Raw genomic sequence first — 14,806 nt, forward strand, 5'->3', positions numbered from 1 at the left:
CGTATGGAAGCTCAGTTTTAGTCACAGTAGCTCCCACAAGTGTATCCTCAGTGTGTTCCCATTTCCTTAGAAACAGTGTATTTGCTGGGAGAAAAGTGCATTACTGTGCGCTTTCACCGTTCAGCAAATACATGTGTAGAAGCACAGCGTTAGCAGATATGACCGTTTCTCGACGTTTTCTAACTCAGGGAACAAGTTGCACACTTCTGAGATGCATTTGGGCAACTTTGTCATAAATGAGTTTTTTGCCTACAGAGACATGCCTATTTGCGCAGTAGTACAGATTCTGAGTATGTAACTGGGCTTGATGAAATCAGCATTTCTCTTGCTTCCCTGTGCGTAGGGAAGCTCAGTTTTAGTCACAGTAGCTCCCACAAGTGTCTCCTCAGTGTGTTCCCATTTTTTAGTAACAGTGTATTTGCTGTGAGAAAAGTGCATTACTGTGCGCTTTCACCGTTCAGCAAATACATGTGTAGAAGCACAGCGCTAGCAGATACGTCCGTTTCTTGACGTTTTCTAACTCAGGGAACAAGTTGCACACTTCAGAGATGCATTTGGGCAACTTTGTCAGAAATGAGTTTTTTGCCTAAAGAGACATGCCTATTTGCGCAGTAGTACAGATTCTGAGTATGTAACTGGGCTGGATGAAATCAGCATTTCTCTTGCTTCCCTGTGCGTAGGGAAGCACAGTTTTAGTCACAGTAGCTCCCACAAGTGTCTCCTCAGTGTGTTCCCATTTCCCTAGAAACAGTGTATTTGCTGGGAGAAAAGTGCATTACTGTGCGCTTTCACCGTTCAGCAAATACATGTGTAGAAGCACAGCGTTAGCAGAAACAACCGTTTCTCGACGTTTTCTAACTCAGGGAACAAGTTGCACACTTCTGAGATGCATTTGGGCAACTTTGTCAGAAATGAGTTTTTTGCCTACAGAGACATGCCTATTTGCGCAGTAGTACAGATTCTGAGTATGTAACTGGGCTTGATGAAATCAGCATTTTTCTTGCTTTCCTGTGCGTAGGGAAGCTCAGTTTTAGTCACAGTAGCTCCCACAAGTGTCTCCTCAGTGTGTTCCCATTTCCTTAGAAACAGTGTATTTGCTGGGAGAAAAGATCATTACTGTGCGCTTTCACCGTTCATCAAATACATGTGTAGAAGCACAGTGCTAGCAGAAACGAACGTTTCTCGACGTTTTCTAACTCAGGGAACAAGTTGCACACTTCTGAGATGCATTTGGGAAACATTGTCAGAAATGAGTTTTTTGCCTACAGAGAAATGCCTATTTGCGCAGTAGTACAGATTCTGAGTATGTAACTGGGCTTGATGAAATCAGCATTTCTCTTGCTTCCCTGTGCGTAGGGAAGCTCAGTTTTAGTCACAGTAGCTCCCACAAGTGTCTCCTCAGTGTGTTCCCATTTCCTTAGAAACAGTGTATTTGCTGGGAGAAAAGTGCATCACTGTGCGCTTTCACCGTTCAGCAAATACATGTATAGAAGCACAGCGCTAGCAGATACGACCGTTTCTCGACCTTTTCTAACTTAGGAAACAAGTTGCACACTTCTGAGATGCATTTGGGCAACTTTGTCAGAAATGAGTTTTTTGCCTACAGATTCATGCCTATTTGCGCAGTAGTACAGATTCTGAGTATGTAACTGGGCTTGATGAAATCAGCATTTTCTTGCTTCCCTGTGCGTAGGGAAGCTCAGTTTTAGTCACAGTAGCTCCCACAAGTGTATCATCAGTGTGTTCCCATTTCCTTAGAAACAGTGTATTTGCTGGGAGAAAAGTGCATTACTGTGCGCTTTCACCGTTCAGCAAATACATGTGTAGAAGCACAGCGTTAGCATATATGACCGTTTCTCGACGTTTTCTAACTCAGGAAACAAGTTGCACACTTCTGAGATGCATTTGGGCAACTTTGTCAGAAATGAGTTTTTTGCCTACAGAGACATGCCTATTTGCGCAGTAGTACAGATTCTGAGTATGTAACTGGGTTTGATGAAATCAGCATTTCTCTTGCTACCCTGTGCTTAGGGAAGCTCAGTTTTAGTCACAGTAGCTCCCACAAGTGTCTCCTCAGTGTGTTCCCATTTCCTTAGAAACAGTGTATTTGCTGTGAGAAAAGTGCATTACTGTGAGCTTTCACCGTTCAGCAAATACATGTGTAGAAGCACAGTGCTAGCAGATACGACCGTTTCTTGACGTTTTCTAACTCAGGGAACAAGTTGCACACTTCTGAGATGCATTTGGGCAACTTTGTCAGAAATGAGTTTTTTGCCTACAGAGACATGCCTATTTGCGCAGTAGTACAGATTCTGAGTATGTAACTGGGCTGGATGAAATCAGCATTTCTCTTGCTTCCCTGTGCGTAGGGAAGCTCAGTTTTAGTCACAGTAGCTCCCACAAGTGTCTCCTCAGTGTGGTCCCATTTCCCTAGAAACAGTGTATTTGCTGGGAGAAAAGTGCATTACTGTGCGCTTTCACCGTTCAGCAAATACATGTGTTGAAGCACAGCGTTAGCAGAAACGACCGTTTCTTGACGTTTTCTAACTCAGGGAACAAGTTGCACACTTCTGAGATGCATTTGGGCAACTTTGTCAGAAATGAGTTTTTTGCCTACAGAGACATGCCTATTTGCGCAGTAGTACAGATTCTGAGTATATAACTGGGCTTGATGAAATCAGCATTTTTCTTGCTTCCCTGTGCATAGGGAAGCTCAGTTTTAGTCACAGTAGCTCCCACAAGTGTCTCCTCAGTGTGTTCCCATTTCCTTAGAAACAGTGTATTTGCTGGGAGAAAAGTACATTACTGTGCGCTTTCACCGTTCATCAAATACATGTGTAGAAGCACAGCGCTAGCAGAAACGAACGTTTCTCGACCTTTTCTAACTCAGGGAACAAGTGGCACACTTCTGAGATGCATTTGGGCAACATTGTCAGAAATGAGTTTTTTGCCCACAGAGACATGCCTATTTGCGCAGTACTACAGATTCTGAGTATGTAACTGGGCTTGATGAAATCAGCATTTCTCTTGCTTCCCTGTGCGTAGGAAAGCTCAGTTTTAGTCACAGTAGCTCCCACAAGTGTCTCCTCAGTGTGTTCCCAGTTCCTTAGAAACAGTGTATTTGCTGGGAGAAAAGTGCATTACTGTGAGCTTTCACCGTTCAGCAAATACATGTGTAGAAGCACAGCGCTAGCAGATACGACCGTTTCTCGACGTTTTCTAACTCAGGGAACAAGTTGCACACTTCTGAGATGCATTTGGGCAACTTTGTCAGAAATGAGTTTTTTGCCTACAGAGACATGCCTATTTGCGCAGTAGTACAGATTCTGAGTATGTAACTGGGCTTGATGAAATCAGCATTTCTCTTGCTTCCCTGTGCGTAGGGAAGCTCTGTTTTAGTCACAGTAGCTCCCACAAGTGTCTCCTCAGTGTGTTCCCATTTCCCTAGAAACAGTGTATTTGCTGGGAGAAAAGTGCATTACTGTGTGCTTTCACCGTTCAGCAAATACATGTGTAGAAGCACAGCGCTAGCAGAAACGACCGTTTCTCGACGTTTTCTAACTCAGGGAACAAGTTGCACACTTCTGAGATGCATTTGGGCAACTTTGTCAGAAATGAGTTTTTTGCCTACAGAGACATGCCTATTTGGGCAGTAGTACAGATTCTGAGTATGTAACTGGGCTTGATGAAATCAGCATTTCTCTTGCTTCCCTGTGCGTAGGGAAGCTCAGTTGTAGTCACAGTAGCTCCCACAAGTGTCTCCTCAGTGTGTTCCCATTTCCTTAGAAACAGTGTATTTGCTGGGAGAAAAGTGCATTACTGTGCGCTTTCACCGGTCAGCAAATACATGTGTAGAAGCACAGCGCTAGCAGAAATGACCGTTTCTCGACGTTTTCTAACTCAGGGAACAAGTTGCACACTTCTGAGATGCATTTGGGCAATTTTGTCAGAAATGAGTTTTTTGCCTACAGAGACATGCCTATTTGCGCAGTAGTACAGATTCTGAGTATGTAACTGGGCTGGATGAAATCAGCATTTCTCTTGCTTCCCTGTGCGTAGGGAAGCTCAGTTTTAGTCACAGTAGCTCCCACAAGTGTCTCCTCAGTGTGTTCCCATTTCCTTAGAAACAGTGTATTTGCTGGGAGAAAAGTGCATTACTGTGCGCTTTCACCGTTCAGCAAATGCATGTGTAGAAGCACAGCGCTAGCAGAAATGAACGTTTCTCGACGTTTTCTAACTCAAGGAACAAGTTGCACACTTCTGAGATGCATTTGGGCAACTTTGTCAGAAATGAGTTTTTTGCCTACAGATTCATGCCTATTTGCGCAGTAGTACAGATTCTGAGTATGTAACTGGGCTTGATGAAATCAGCATTTCTCTTGCTTCCCTCTGCGTAGGGAAGCTCAGTTTTAGTCACAATAGCTTCCACAAGTGTCTCCTCAGTGTGTTCCCATTTCCTTAGAAACAGTGTATTTGCTGGGAGAAAAGTGCATTACTGTGCGCTTTCACCGTTCAGCAAGTACATGTGTAGAAGCACAGCGCTAGCAGAAATGACCGTTTCTCGACGTTTTCTAACTCAGGGAACAAGTTGCACACTTCTGAGATGCATTTGGGCAATTTTGTCAGAAATGAGTTTTTTGCCTACAGAGACATGCCTATTTGCGCAGTAGTACAGATTCTGAGTATGTAACTGGGCTGGATGAAATCAGCATTTCTCTTGCTTCCCTGTGCGTAGGGAAGCTCAGTTTTAGTGACAGTAGCTCCCACAAGTGTCTCCTCAGTGTGTTCCCATTTCCTTAGAAACAGTGTATTTGCTGGGAGAAAAGTGCATTACTGTGCGCTTTCACCGTTCAGCAAATGCATGTGTAGAAGCACAGCGCTAGCAGAAATGAACGTTTCTCGACGTTTTCTAACTCAAGGAACAAGTTGCACACTTCTGAGATGCATTTGGGCAACTTTGTCAGAAATGAGTTTTTTGCCTACAGATTCATGCCTATTTGCGCAGTAGTACAGATTCTGAGTATGTAACTGGGCTTGATGAAATCAGCATTTCTCTTGCTTCCCTGTGCGTATGGAATCTCAGTTTTAGTCACAGTAGCTCCCACAAGTGTGTCCTCAGTGTGTTCCCATTTCCTTAGAAACAGTGTATTTGCTGGGAGAAAAGTGCATTACTGTGCGCTTTCACCGTTCAGCAAATACATGTGTAGAAGCACAGCGTTAGCAGATATGACCGTTTCTCGACGTTTTCTAACTCAGGGAACAAGTTGCACACTTCTGAGATGCATTTGGGCAACTTTGTCAGAAATGAGTTTTTTGCCTACAGAGACATGCCTATTTGCGCAGTAGTACAGATTCTGAGTATGTAACTGGGCTTGATGAAATCAGCATTTCTCTTGCTTCCCTGTGCGTAGGGGAGCTCAGTTTTAGTCACAGTAGCTCCCACAAGTGTCTCCTCAGTGTGTTCCCATTTCCTTAGAAACAGTGTATTTGCTGGGAGAAAAGTGCATTACTGTGCGCTTTCACCGTTCAGCAAATACATGTGTAGAAGCACAGCGCTAGCAGAAACGAACGTTTCTTGATGTTTTCTAACTCAGGGAACAAGTTGCACACTTCTGAGATGCATTTGGGCAACTTTGTCAGAAATGAGTTTTTTGCCTACAGAGACATGCCTATTTGCGCAGTAGTACAGATTCTGAGTATGTAACTGGGCTTGAGGAAATCAGCATTTCTCTTGCTTCCCTGTGCGTAGGGAAGCTCAGTTTTAGTCACAGTAGCTCCCACAAGTGTCTCCTCAGTGTGTTCCCATTTCCCTAGAAACAGTGTATTTGCTGGGAGAAAAGTGCATTACTGTGTGCTTTCACCGTTCAGCAAATACATGTGTAGAAGCACAGCGCTAGCAGAAAAGACCGTTTCTCGACGTTTTCTAACTCAGGGAACAAGTTGCACACTTCTGAGATGCATTTGGGCAACTTTGTCAGAAATGAGTTTTTGGCCTACAGAGACATGCCTATTTGCGCAGTAGTACAGATTCTGAGTATGTAACTGGGCTTAATGAAATCAGCATTTCTCTTGCTTCCCTGTGCGTAGGGAAGCTCAGTTTTAGTCACAGTAGCTCCCACAAGTGTCTCCTCAGTGTGTTCCCATTTCCCTAGAAACAGTGTATTTGCTGGGAGAAAAGTGCATTACTGTGTGCTTTCACCGTTCAGCAAATACATGTGTAGAAGCACAGCGCTAGCAGAAACGACCGTTTCTCGACGTTTTCTAACTCAGGGAACAAGTTGCACACTTCTGAGATGCATTTGGGCAACTTTGTCAGAAATGAGTTTTTTGCCTACAGAGACATGCCTATTTGCGCAGTAGTACAGATTCTGAGTATGTAACTGGGCTTGATGAAATCAGCATTTCTCTTGCTTCCCTGTGCGTAGGGAAGCTCAGTTGTAGTCACAGTAGCTCCCACAAGTGTCTCCTCAGTGTGTTCCCATTTCCTTAGAAACAGTGTATTTGCTGGGAGAAAAGTGCATTACTGTGCGCTTTCACCGGTCAGCAAATACATGTGTAGAAGCACAGCGCTAGCAGAAATGACCGTTTCTCGACGTTTTCTAACTCAGGGAACAAGTTGCACACTTCTGAGATGCATTTGGGCAATTTTGTCAGAAATGAGTTTTTTGCCTACAGAGACATGCCTATTTGCGCAGTAGTACAGATTCTGAGTATGTAACTGGGCTGGATGAAATCAGCATTTCTCTTGCTTCCCTGTGCGTAGGGAAGCTCAGTTTTAGTGACAGTAGCTCCCACAAGTGTCTCCTCAGTGTGTTCCCATTTCCTTAGAAACAGTGTATTTGCTGGGAGAAAAGTGCATTACTGTGCGCTTTCACCGTTCAGCAAATGCATGTGTAGAAGCACAGCGCTAGCAGAAATGAACGTTTCTCGACGTTTTCTAACTCAAGGAACAAGTTGCACACTTCTGAGATGCATTTGGGCAACTTTGTCAGAAATGAGTTTTTTGCCTACAGATTCATGCCTATTTGCGCAGTAGTACAGATTCTGAGTATGTAACTGGGCTTGATGAAATCAGCATTTCTCTTGCTTCCCTGTGCGTAGGGAAGCTCAGTTTTAGTCACAATAGCTTCCACAAGTGTCTCCTCAGTGTGTTCCCATTTCCTTAGAAACAGTGTATTTGCTGGGAGAAAAGTGCATTACTGTGCGCTTTCACCGTTCAGCAAGTACATGTGTAGAAGCACAGCGCTAGCAGAAACGAACGTTCCTCGACGTTTTCTAACTCAGGGAACAAGTTGCACACTTCTGAGATGCATTTGGGCAACTTTGTCAGAAATGAGTTTTTTGCCTAAAGAGACATGCCTATTTGCGCAGTAGTACAGATTCTGAGTATGTAACTGGGCTTGATGAAATCAGCATTTCTCTTGCTTCCCTGTGCGTATGGAAGCTCAGTTTTAGTCACAGTAGCTCCCACAAGTGTGTCCTCAGTGTGTTCCCATTTCCTTAGAAACAGTGTATTTGCTGGGAGAAAAGTGCATTACTGTGCGCTTTCACCGTTCAGCAAATACATGTGTAGAAGCACAGCGTTAGCAGATATGACCGTTTCTCGACGTTTTCTAACTCAGGGAACAAGTTGCACACTTCTGAGATGCATTTGGGCAAGTTTGTCCGAAATGAGTTTTTTGCCTACAGAGACATGCCTATTTGCGCAGTAGTACAGATTCTGAGTATGTAACTGGGCTTGATGAAATCAGCATTTCTCTTGCTTCCCTGTGCGTAGGGAAGCTCAGTTTTAGTCACAGTAGCTCCCACAAGTGTCTCCTCAGTGTGTTCCCATTTCCTTAGAAACAGTGTATTTGCTGGGAGAAAAGTGCATTACTGTGTGCTTTCACCGTTCAGCAAATACATGTGTAGAAGCACAGCGCTAGCAGAAACGAACGTTTCTTGATGTTTTCTAACGCAGGGAACAAGTTGCACACTTCTGAGATGCATTTGGGCAACTTTGTCAGAAATGAGTTTTTTGCCTACAGAGACATGCCTATTTGCGCAGTAGTACAGATTCTGAGTATGTAACTGGGCTTGAGGAAATCAGCATTTCTCTTGCTTCCCTGTGCGTAGGGAAGCTCAGTTTTAGTCACAGTAGCTCCCACAAGTGTCTCCTCAGTGTGTTCCCATTTCCCTAGAAACAGTGTATTTGCTGGGAGAAAAGTGCATTACTGTGTGCTTTCACCGTTCAGCAAATACATGTGTAGAAGCACAGCGCTAGCAGAAAAGACCGTTTCTCGACGTTTTCTAACTCAGGGAACAAGTTGCACACTTCTGAGATGCATTTGGGCAACTTTGTCAGAAATGAGTTTTTGGCCTACAGAGACATGCCTATTTGCGCAGTAGTACAGATTCTGAGTATGTAACTGGGCTTAATGAAATCAGCATTTCTCTTGCTTCCCTGTGCGTAGGGAAGCTCAGTTTTAGTCACAGTAGCTCCCACAAGTGTGTCCTCAGTGTGCTCCCATTTCCTTAGAAACAGTGTATTTGCTGGGAATAAAGTGCATTACTGTGCGCTTTCACCGTTCAGCAAATATATGTGTAGAAGCACAGCGTTAGCAGATATGACCGTTTCTCGACGTTTTCTAACTCAGGGAACAAGTTGCACACTTCTGAGATGCATTTGGGAAACTTTGTCAGAAATGAGTTTTTTGCCTACTGAGACATGCCTATTTGCGCAGTAGTACAGATTCTGAGTATGTAACTGGGCTTGATGAAATCAGCATTTCTCTTGCTTCCCTGTGCGTAGGGAAGCTCAGTTTTAGTCACAGTAGCTCCCACAAGTGTCTCCTCAGTGTGTTCCCATTTCCTTAGAAACAGTGTATTTGCTGTGAGAAAAGTGCATTACTGTGAGCTTTCACCGTTCAGCAAATACATGTGTAGAAGCACAGCGCTAGCAGATACGACCGTTTCTCGACGTTTTCTAACTCAGGGAACAAGTTGCACACTTCTGAGATGCATTTGGGCAACTTTGTCAGAAATGAATTTTTTGCCTACAGAGACATGCCTATTTGCGCAGTAGTACAGATTCTGAGTATGTAACTGGGCTTGATGAAATCAGCATTTCTCTTGCTTCCCTGTGCGTAGGGAAGCTCAGTTTTAGTCACAGTAGCTCCCACAAGTGTCTCCTCAGTATGTTCCCATTTCCTTAGAAACAGTGTATTTGCTGGGAGAAAAGTGCATCACTGTGCGCTTTCACCGTTCAGCAAATACATGTGTAGAAGCACAGCGCTAGCAGAAACGAACGTTTCTCGACGTTTTCTAACTCAGGGAACAAGTTGCACACTTCTGAGATGCATTTGGGCAACTTTGTCAGAAATGAGTTTTTTGCCTACAGAGACATGCCTTTTCGCGCAGTAGTACAGATTCTGAGTATGTAACTGGGCTTGATGAAATCAGCATTTCTCTTGCTTCCCTGTGCGTAGCGAAGCTCACTTTTAGTATCAGTAGCTCCCACATGTGTCTCCTCAGTGTGTTCCCAGTTCCTTAGAAACAGTGTTTTTGCTGGGAGAAAAGTGCATTACTGTGCGCTTTCACCGTTCAGCAAATACATGTGTGGAAGCACAGCGCTAGCAGAATCGAATGTTTCTCGACGTTTTCTAACTCAGGGAACAAGTTGCACACTTCTGAGATGCATTTGGGCAACTTTGTCAGAAATGAGTTTTTTGCCTACAGAGACATGCCTATTTGCGCAGTAGTACAGATTCTGAGTATGTAACTGAGCTTGATGAAATCAGCATTTCTCTTGCTTCCCTGTGCGTAGGGAAGCTCAGTTTTAGTCACAGTAGCTCCCACAAGTGTCTCCTCAGTGTGTTCCCATTTCCTTAGAAACAGTGTATTTGCTGGGAGAAAAGTGCATTACTGTGCGCTTTCACCGTTCAGTAAATACATGTGTAGAAGCACAGTGCTAGCAGAAACGACCGTTTCTCGACGTTTTCTAACTCAGGGAACAAGTTGCACACTTCTGAGATGCATTTGGGCAACTTTGTCACAAATGAGTTTTTTGTCTACAGATTCATGCCTATTTGCGCAGTAGTACAGATTCTGAGTATGTAACTGGGCTTGATGAAATCAGCATTTCTCTTGCTTCCCTGTGCGTAGGGAAGCTCAGTTTTAGTCCCAGTAGCACCCACAAGTGTCTCATCAGTGTGTTCCCATTTCCTTAGAAACAGTGTATTTGCTGGGAGAAAAGTGCATTACTGTGCGCTTTCACCGTTCAGCAAATACATGTGTAGAAGCACAGCGCTAGCTGAAACGACGGTTTCTCGACGTTTTCTAACTCAGGGAACAAGTGGCACACTTCTGAGATGCATTTGGGCAACTTTGTCAGAAATGAGTTTTTTGCCTACAGAGACATGCCTATTTGCGCAGTAGTACAGATTCTGAGTATGTAACTGGGCTTGATGAAATCAGCATTTCTCTTGCTTCCCTGTGCGTAGGGAAGCTCAGTTTTAGTCACAGTAGCTCCCACAAGTGTCTCCTCAGTGTGTTCCCAGTTATTAGAAACTGTGTATTTGCTGGGAGAAAAGTGCATTACTGTGCGCTTTCACCGTTCAGCAAATACATGTGTAGAAGCACAGCGCTAGCAGAAACGACTGTTTCTCGACGTTTTCTAACTCAGGGAACAAGTTGCAGACTTCTGAGATACATTTGGGCAACTTTGTCAGAAATGAGTTTTTTGCCTACAGAGACATGCCTATTTGCGCAGTAGTACAGATTCTGAGTAGGTAACTGGGCTTGATGAAATCAGCATTCTCTTGCTTCCCTGTGCGTAGGGACGCTCAGTTTTAGTCACAGTAGCTCCCACAAGTGTCTCCTCAGTGTGTTCCCATTTCCTTAGAAACAGTGTATTTGCTGGGAGAAAAGTGCATTACTGTGCGCTTTCACCGTTCAGCAAATACATGTGTAGAAGCACAGTGCTAGCAGAAACGAACGTTTGTCGATGTTTTCTAACTCAGGGAACAAGTTGCACACTTCTGAGATGCATTTGGGCAACTTTGTCAGAAATGAGTTTTTTGCCTACAGAGACATGCCTATTTGCCCAGTAGTACAGATTCTGAGTATGTAACTGGGCTGGATGAAAGCAGCATTTCTCTTGCTTCCCTGTGCGTAGGGAAGCTCAGTTTTAGTCACAGTAGCTCCCACAAGTGTCTCCTCAGTGTGTTCCCATTTCCTTAGAAACAGTGTTTTTGCTGGGAGAAAAGTGCATTACTGTGCGCTTTCACCGTTCAGCAAATACATGTGTAGAAGCACAGCGCTAGCAGAAACGACCGTTTCTCGACGTTTTGTAACTCAGGGAACAAGTTGCACACTTCTGAGATGCATTTGGGCAACTTTGTCAGAAAGGAGTTTTTTGCCTCCAGAGACATGCCTATTTGCGCAGTAGTACAGATTCTGAGTATGTAACTGGGCTTGATGAAATCAGCATTTCTCTTGCTTCCCTGTGCGTAGGGAAGCTCAGTTTTAGTCACAGTAGCTCCCACAAGTGTCTCCTCAGTGTGTTCCCATTTCCTTAGAAACAGTGTATTTGCTGGGAGAAAAGTGCATTACTGTGTGCTTTCACCGTTCAGCAAATACATGTGTAGAAGCACAGCGCTAGCAGAAACGAACGTTTCTCAACGTTTTCTAACTCAGGGAACAAGTTGCAGACTTCTGAGATGCATTTGGGTAACTTTCTCAAAAATGAGATTTTTGCCTACAGAGACATGCCTATTTGCGCAGTAGTACAGATTCTGAGTATGTAACTGGGCTTGATGAAATCAGCATTTCTCTTGCTTCCCTGTGCGTAGGGAAGCTCAGTTTTAGTCACAGTAGCTCCCACAAGTGTCTCCTCTGTGTGTTCCCAGCTCCTTAGAAACAGTGTATTTGCTGGGAGAAAAGTGCATTACTGTGCGCTTTCACCGTTCAACAAATACATGTGTAGAAGCACAGCGCTAGCAGAAAAGAACGTTTCTCGACGTTTTCTAACTCAGGGAACAAGTTGCACACTTCTGAGATGCATTTGGGCAACATTGTAAGAAATGAGTTTTTTGCCTACAAAGACATGCCTATTTGCGCAGTTGTACAGATTCTGAGTATGTAACTGGGCTTGATGAAATCAGCATTTCTCTTGCTTCCCTGTGCATAGGGAAGCTCAGTTTTAGTCACAGTAGCTCCCACAAGTGTCTCCTCAGTGTGTTCCCATTTCCTTAGAAACAGTGTATTTGCTGGGAGAAAAGTGCATTACTGTGCGCTTTCACCGTTCAGCAAATACATGTGTAGAAGCACAGCGCTAGCAGAAACAACCGGTTCTCGACGTTTTCTAACTCAGGGAACAAGTTGCACACTTCTGAGTTGCATTTGGGCAAGTTTGTCCAAAATGTGTTTTTTGCCTACAGAGACATGCCTATTTGCGCAGTAGTATAGATTCCGAGTATGTAACTGGGCTTGATGAAATCAGCATTTCTCTTGCTTCCCTGTGCATAGGGAAGCTCAGTTTTAGTCACAGTAGCTCCCACAAGTGTCTCCTCAGTGTGTTCCCATTTCCTTAGAAACAGTGTATTTGCTGGGAGAAAAGTGCATTACTGTGCGCTTTCACCGTTCAGCAAATACATGTGTAGAAGCACAGCGCTAGCAGAAACGACCGTTTCTCGACGTTTTCTAACTCAGGGAACAAGTTGCACACTTCTGAGATGCATTTGGGCAACTTTGTCAGAAATGAGTTTTTTGCCTCCAGAGACATGCCTATTTGCGCAGTAGTACAGATTCTGAGTATGTAACTGGGCTTGATGAAATCAGCATTTCTCTTGCTTCCCTGTGCGTAGGGAAGCTCAGTTTTAGTCACAGTAGCTCCCACAAGTGTCTCCTCAGTGTGTTCCCATTTCCTTAGAAACAGTGTATTTGCTGGGAGAAAAGTGCATTACTGTGTGCTTTCACCGTTCAGCAAATACATGTGTAGAAGCACAGCGCTAGCAGAAACGACCGTTTCTCGACGTTTTCTAACTCAGGGAACAAGTTGCACACTTCTGAGATGCATTTGGGCAACTTTGTCAGAAATGAGTTTTTTGCCTACAGAGACATGCCTATTTGTGCAGTAGTACAGATTCTGAGTATGTAACTGGGCTGGATGAAATCAGCCTTTCTCTTGCTTCCCTGTGCGTAGGGAAGCTCAGTTTTAGTCACAGTAGCTCCCACAAGTGTCTCCTCAGTGTGTTCCCATTTCCTTAGAAACAGTGTATTTGCTGGGAGAAAAGTGCATTAGCTTGCGCTTTTACCGTTCTGCAAATACATGTGTAGAAGCACAGCGCTAGCAGAAACGACCGTTTCTCGACGTTTTCTAACTCAGGGAACAAGTTGCACACTTCTGACATGCATTTGGGCAACTTTGTCAGAAATGAGTTTTTTGCCTACAGAGACATGCCTATTTACGCAGTAGTACAGATTCTGAGTATGTAACTGGGCTTGATGAAATCAGCATTTCTCTTGCTTCCCTGTGCGTAGGGAAGCTCAGTTTTAGTCACAGTAGCTCCCACAAGTGTCTCCTCAGTGTGTTCCCATTTCCTTAGAAACAGTGTATTTGCTGGGAGAAAAGTGCATTACTGTGCGGTTTCACCGTTCAGCAAATACATGTGTAGAAGCACAGCGCTAGCAGAAACGACCGTTTCTCGACGTTTTCTAACTCAGGGAACAAGTTGCACACTTCTGAGATGCATTTGGGCAACTTTGTCAGAAATGAGTTTTTTGCCTACAGAGACATGCCTATTTGCGCAGTAGTACAGATTCTGAGTATGTAACTGGGCTTGATGAAATCAGCATTTCTCTTGCTTCCCTGTGTGTAGGGAAGCTCAGTTTTAGTCACAGTAGCTCCCACAAGTGTCTCCTCAGTGTGTTCCCATTTCCTTAGAAACAGTGTATTTGCTGGGAGAAAAGTGCATTACTGTGCGCTTTCACCGTTCAGCAAATACATGTGTAGAAGCACAGCGCTAGCAGAAACGAACGTTTCTCGACGTTTTCTAACTCAGGGAACAAGTTGCACACTTCTGAGATGCATTTGGGCAACTTTGTCAGAAATGAGTTTTTTGCCTACAGAGACATGCCTATTTGCGCAGTAGTACAGATTCTGAGTATGTAACTGGGCTGGATGAAATCAGCATTTCTCTTGCTTCCCTGTGCGTAGGGAAGCTCAGTTTTAGTCACAGTAGCTCCCACAAGTGTCTCCTCAGTGTGTTCCCGTTTCCTTAGAAACAGTGTATTTGCTGGGAGAAAAGTGCATTAGCTTGCGCTTTTACCGTTCTGCAAATACATGTGTAGAAGCACAGCGCTAGCTGAAACGACCGTTTCTCGACGTTTTCTAACTCAGGGAACAAGTTGCACACTTCTGACATGCATTTGGGCAACTTTGTCAGAAATGAGTTTTTTGCCTACAGAGACATGCCTATTTACGCAGTAGTACAGATTCTGAGTATGTAACTGGGCTTGATGAAATTAGCATTTCTCTTGCTTCCCTGTGCGTAGGGAAGCTCAGTTTTAGTCACAGTAGCTCCCACAAGTGTCTCCTCAGTGTGTTCCCATTTCCTTAGAAACAGTGTATTTGCTGGGAGAAAAGTGCATTACTGTGCGCTTTCCCCGTTCTGCAAATACATGTGTAGAAGCACAGCGCTAGCAGAAACGACCGTTTCTCGACGTTTTCTAACTCAGGGAACAAGTTGCACACTTCTGAGATGCATTTGGGCAACTTTGTCAGAAATGAGTTTTTTGCCTACAGAGACATGCCTATTTGCGCAGT

This window comes from Acomys minous (genome assembly GCF_964271855.1).
Source record: "Acomys minous genome assembly, chromosome: 5".
Lineage (NCBI taxonomy): Eukaryota > Metazoa > Chordata > Mammalia > Rodentia > Muridae > Acomys > Acomys minous.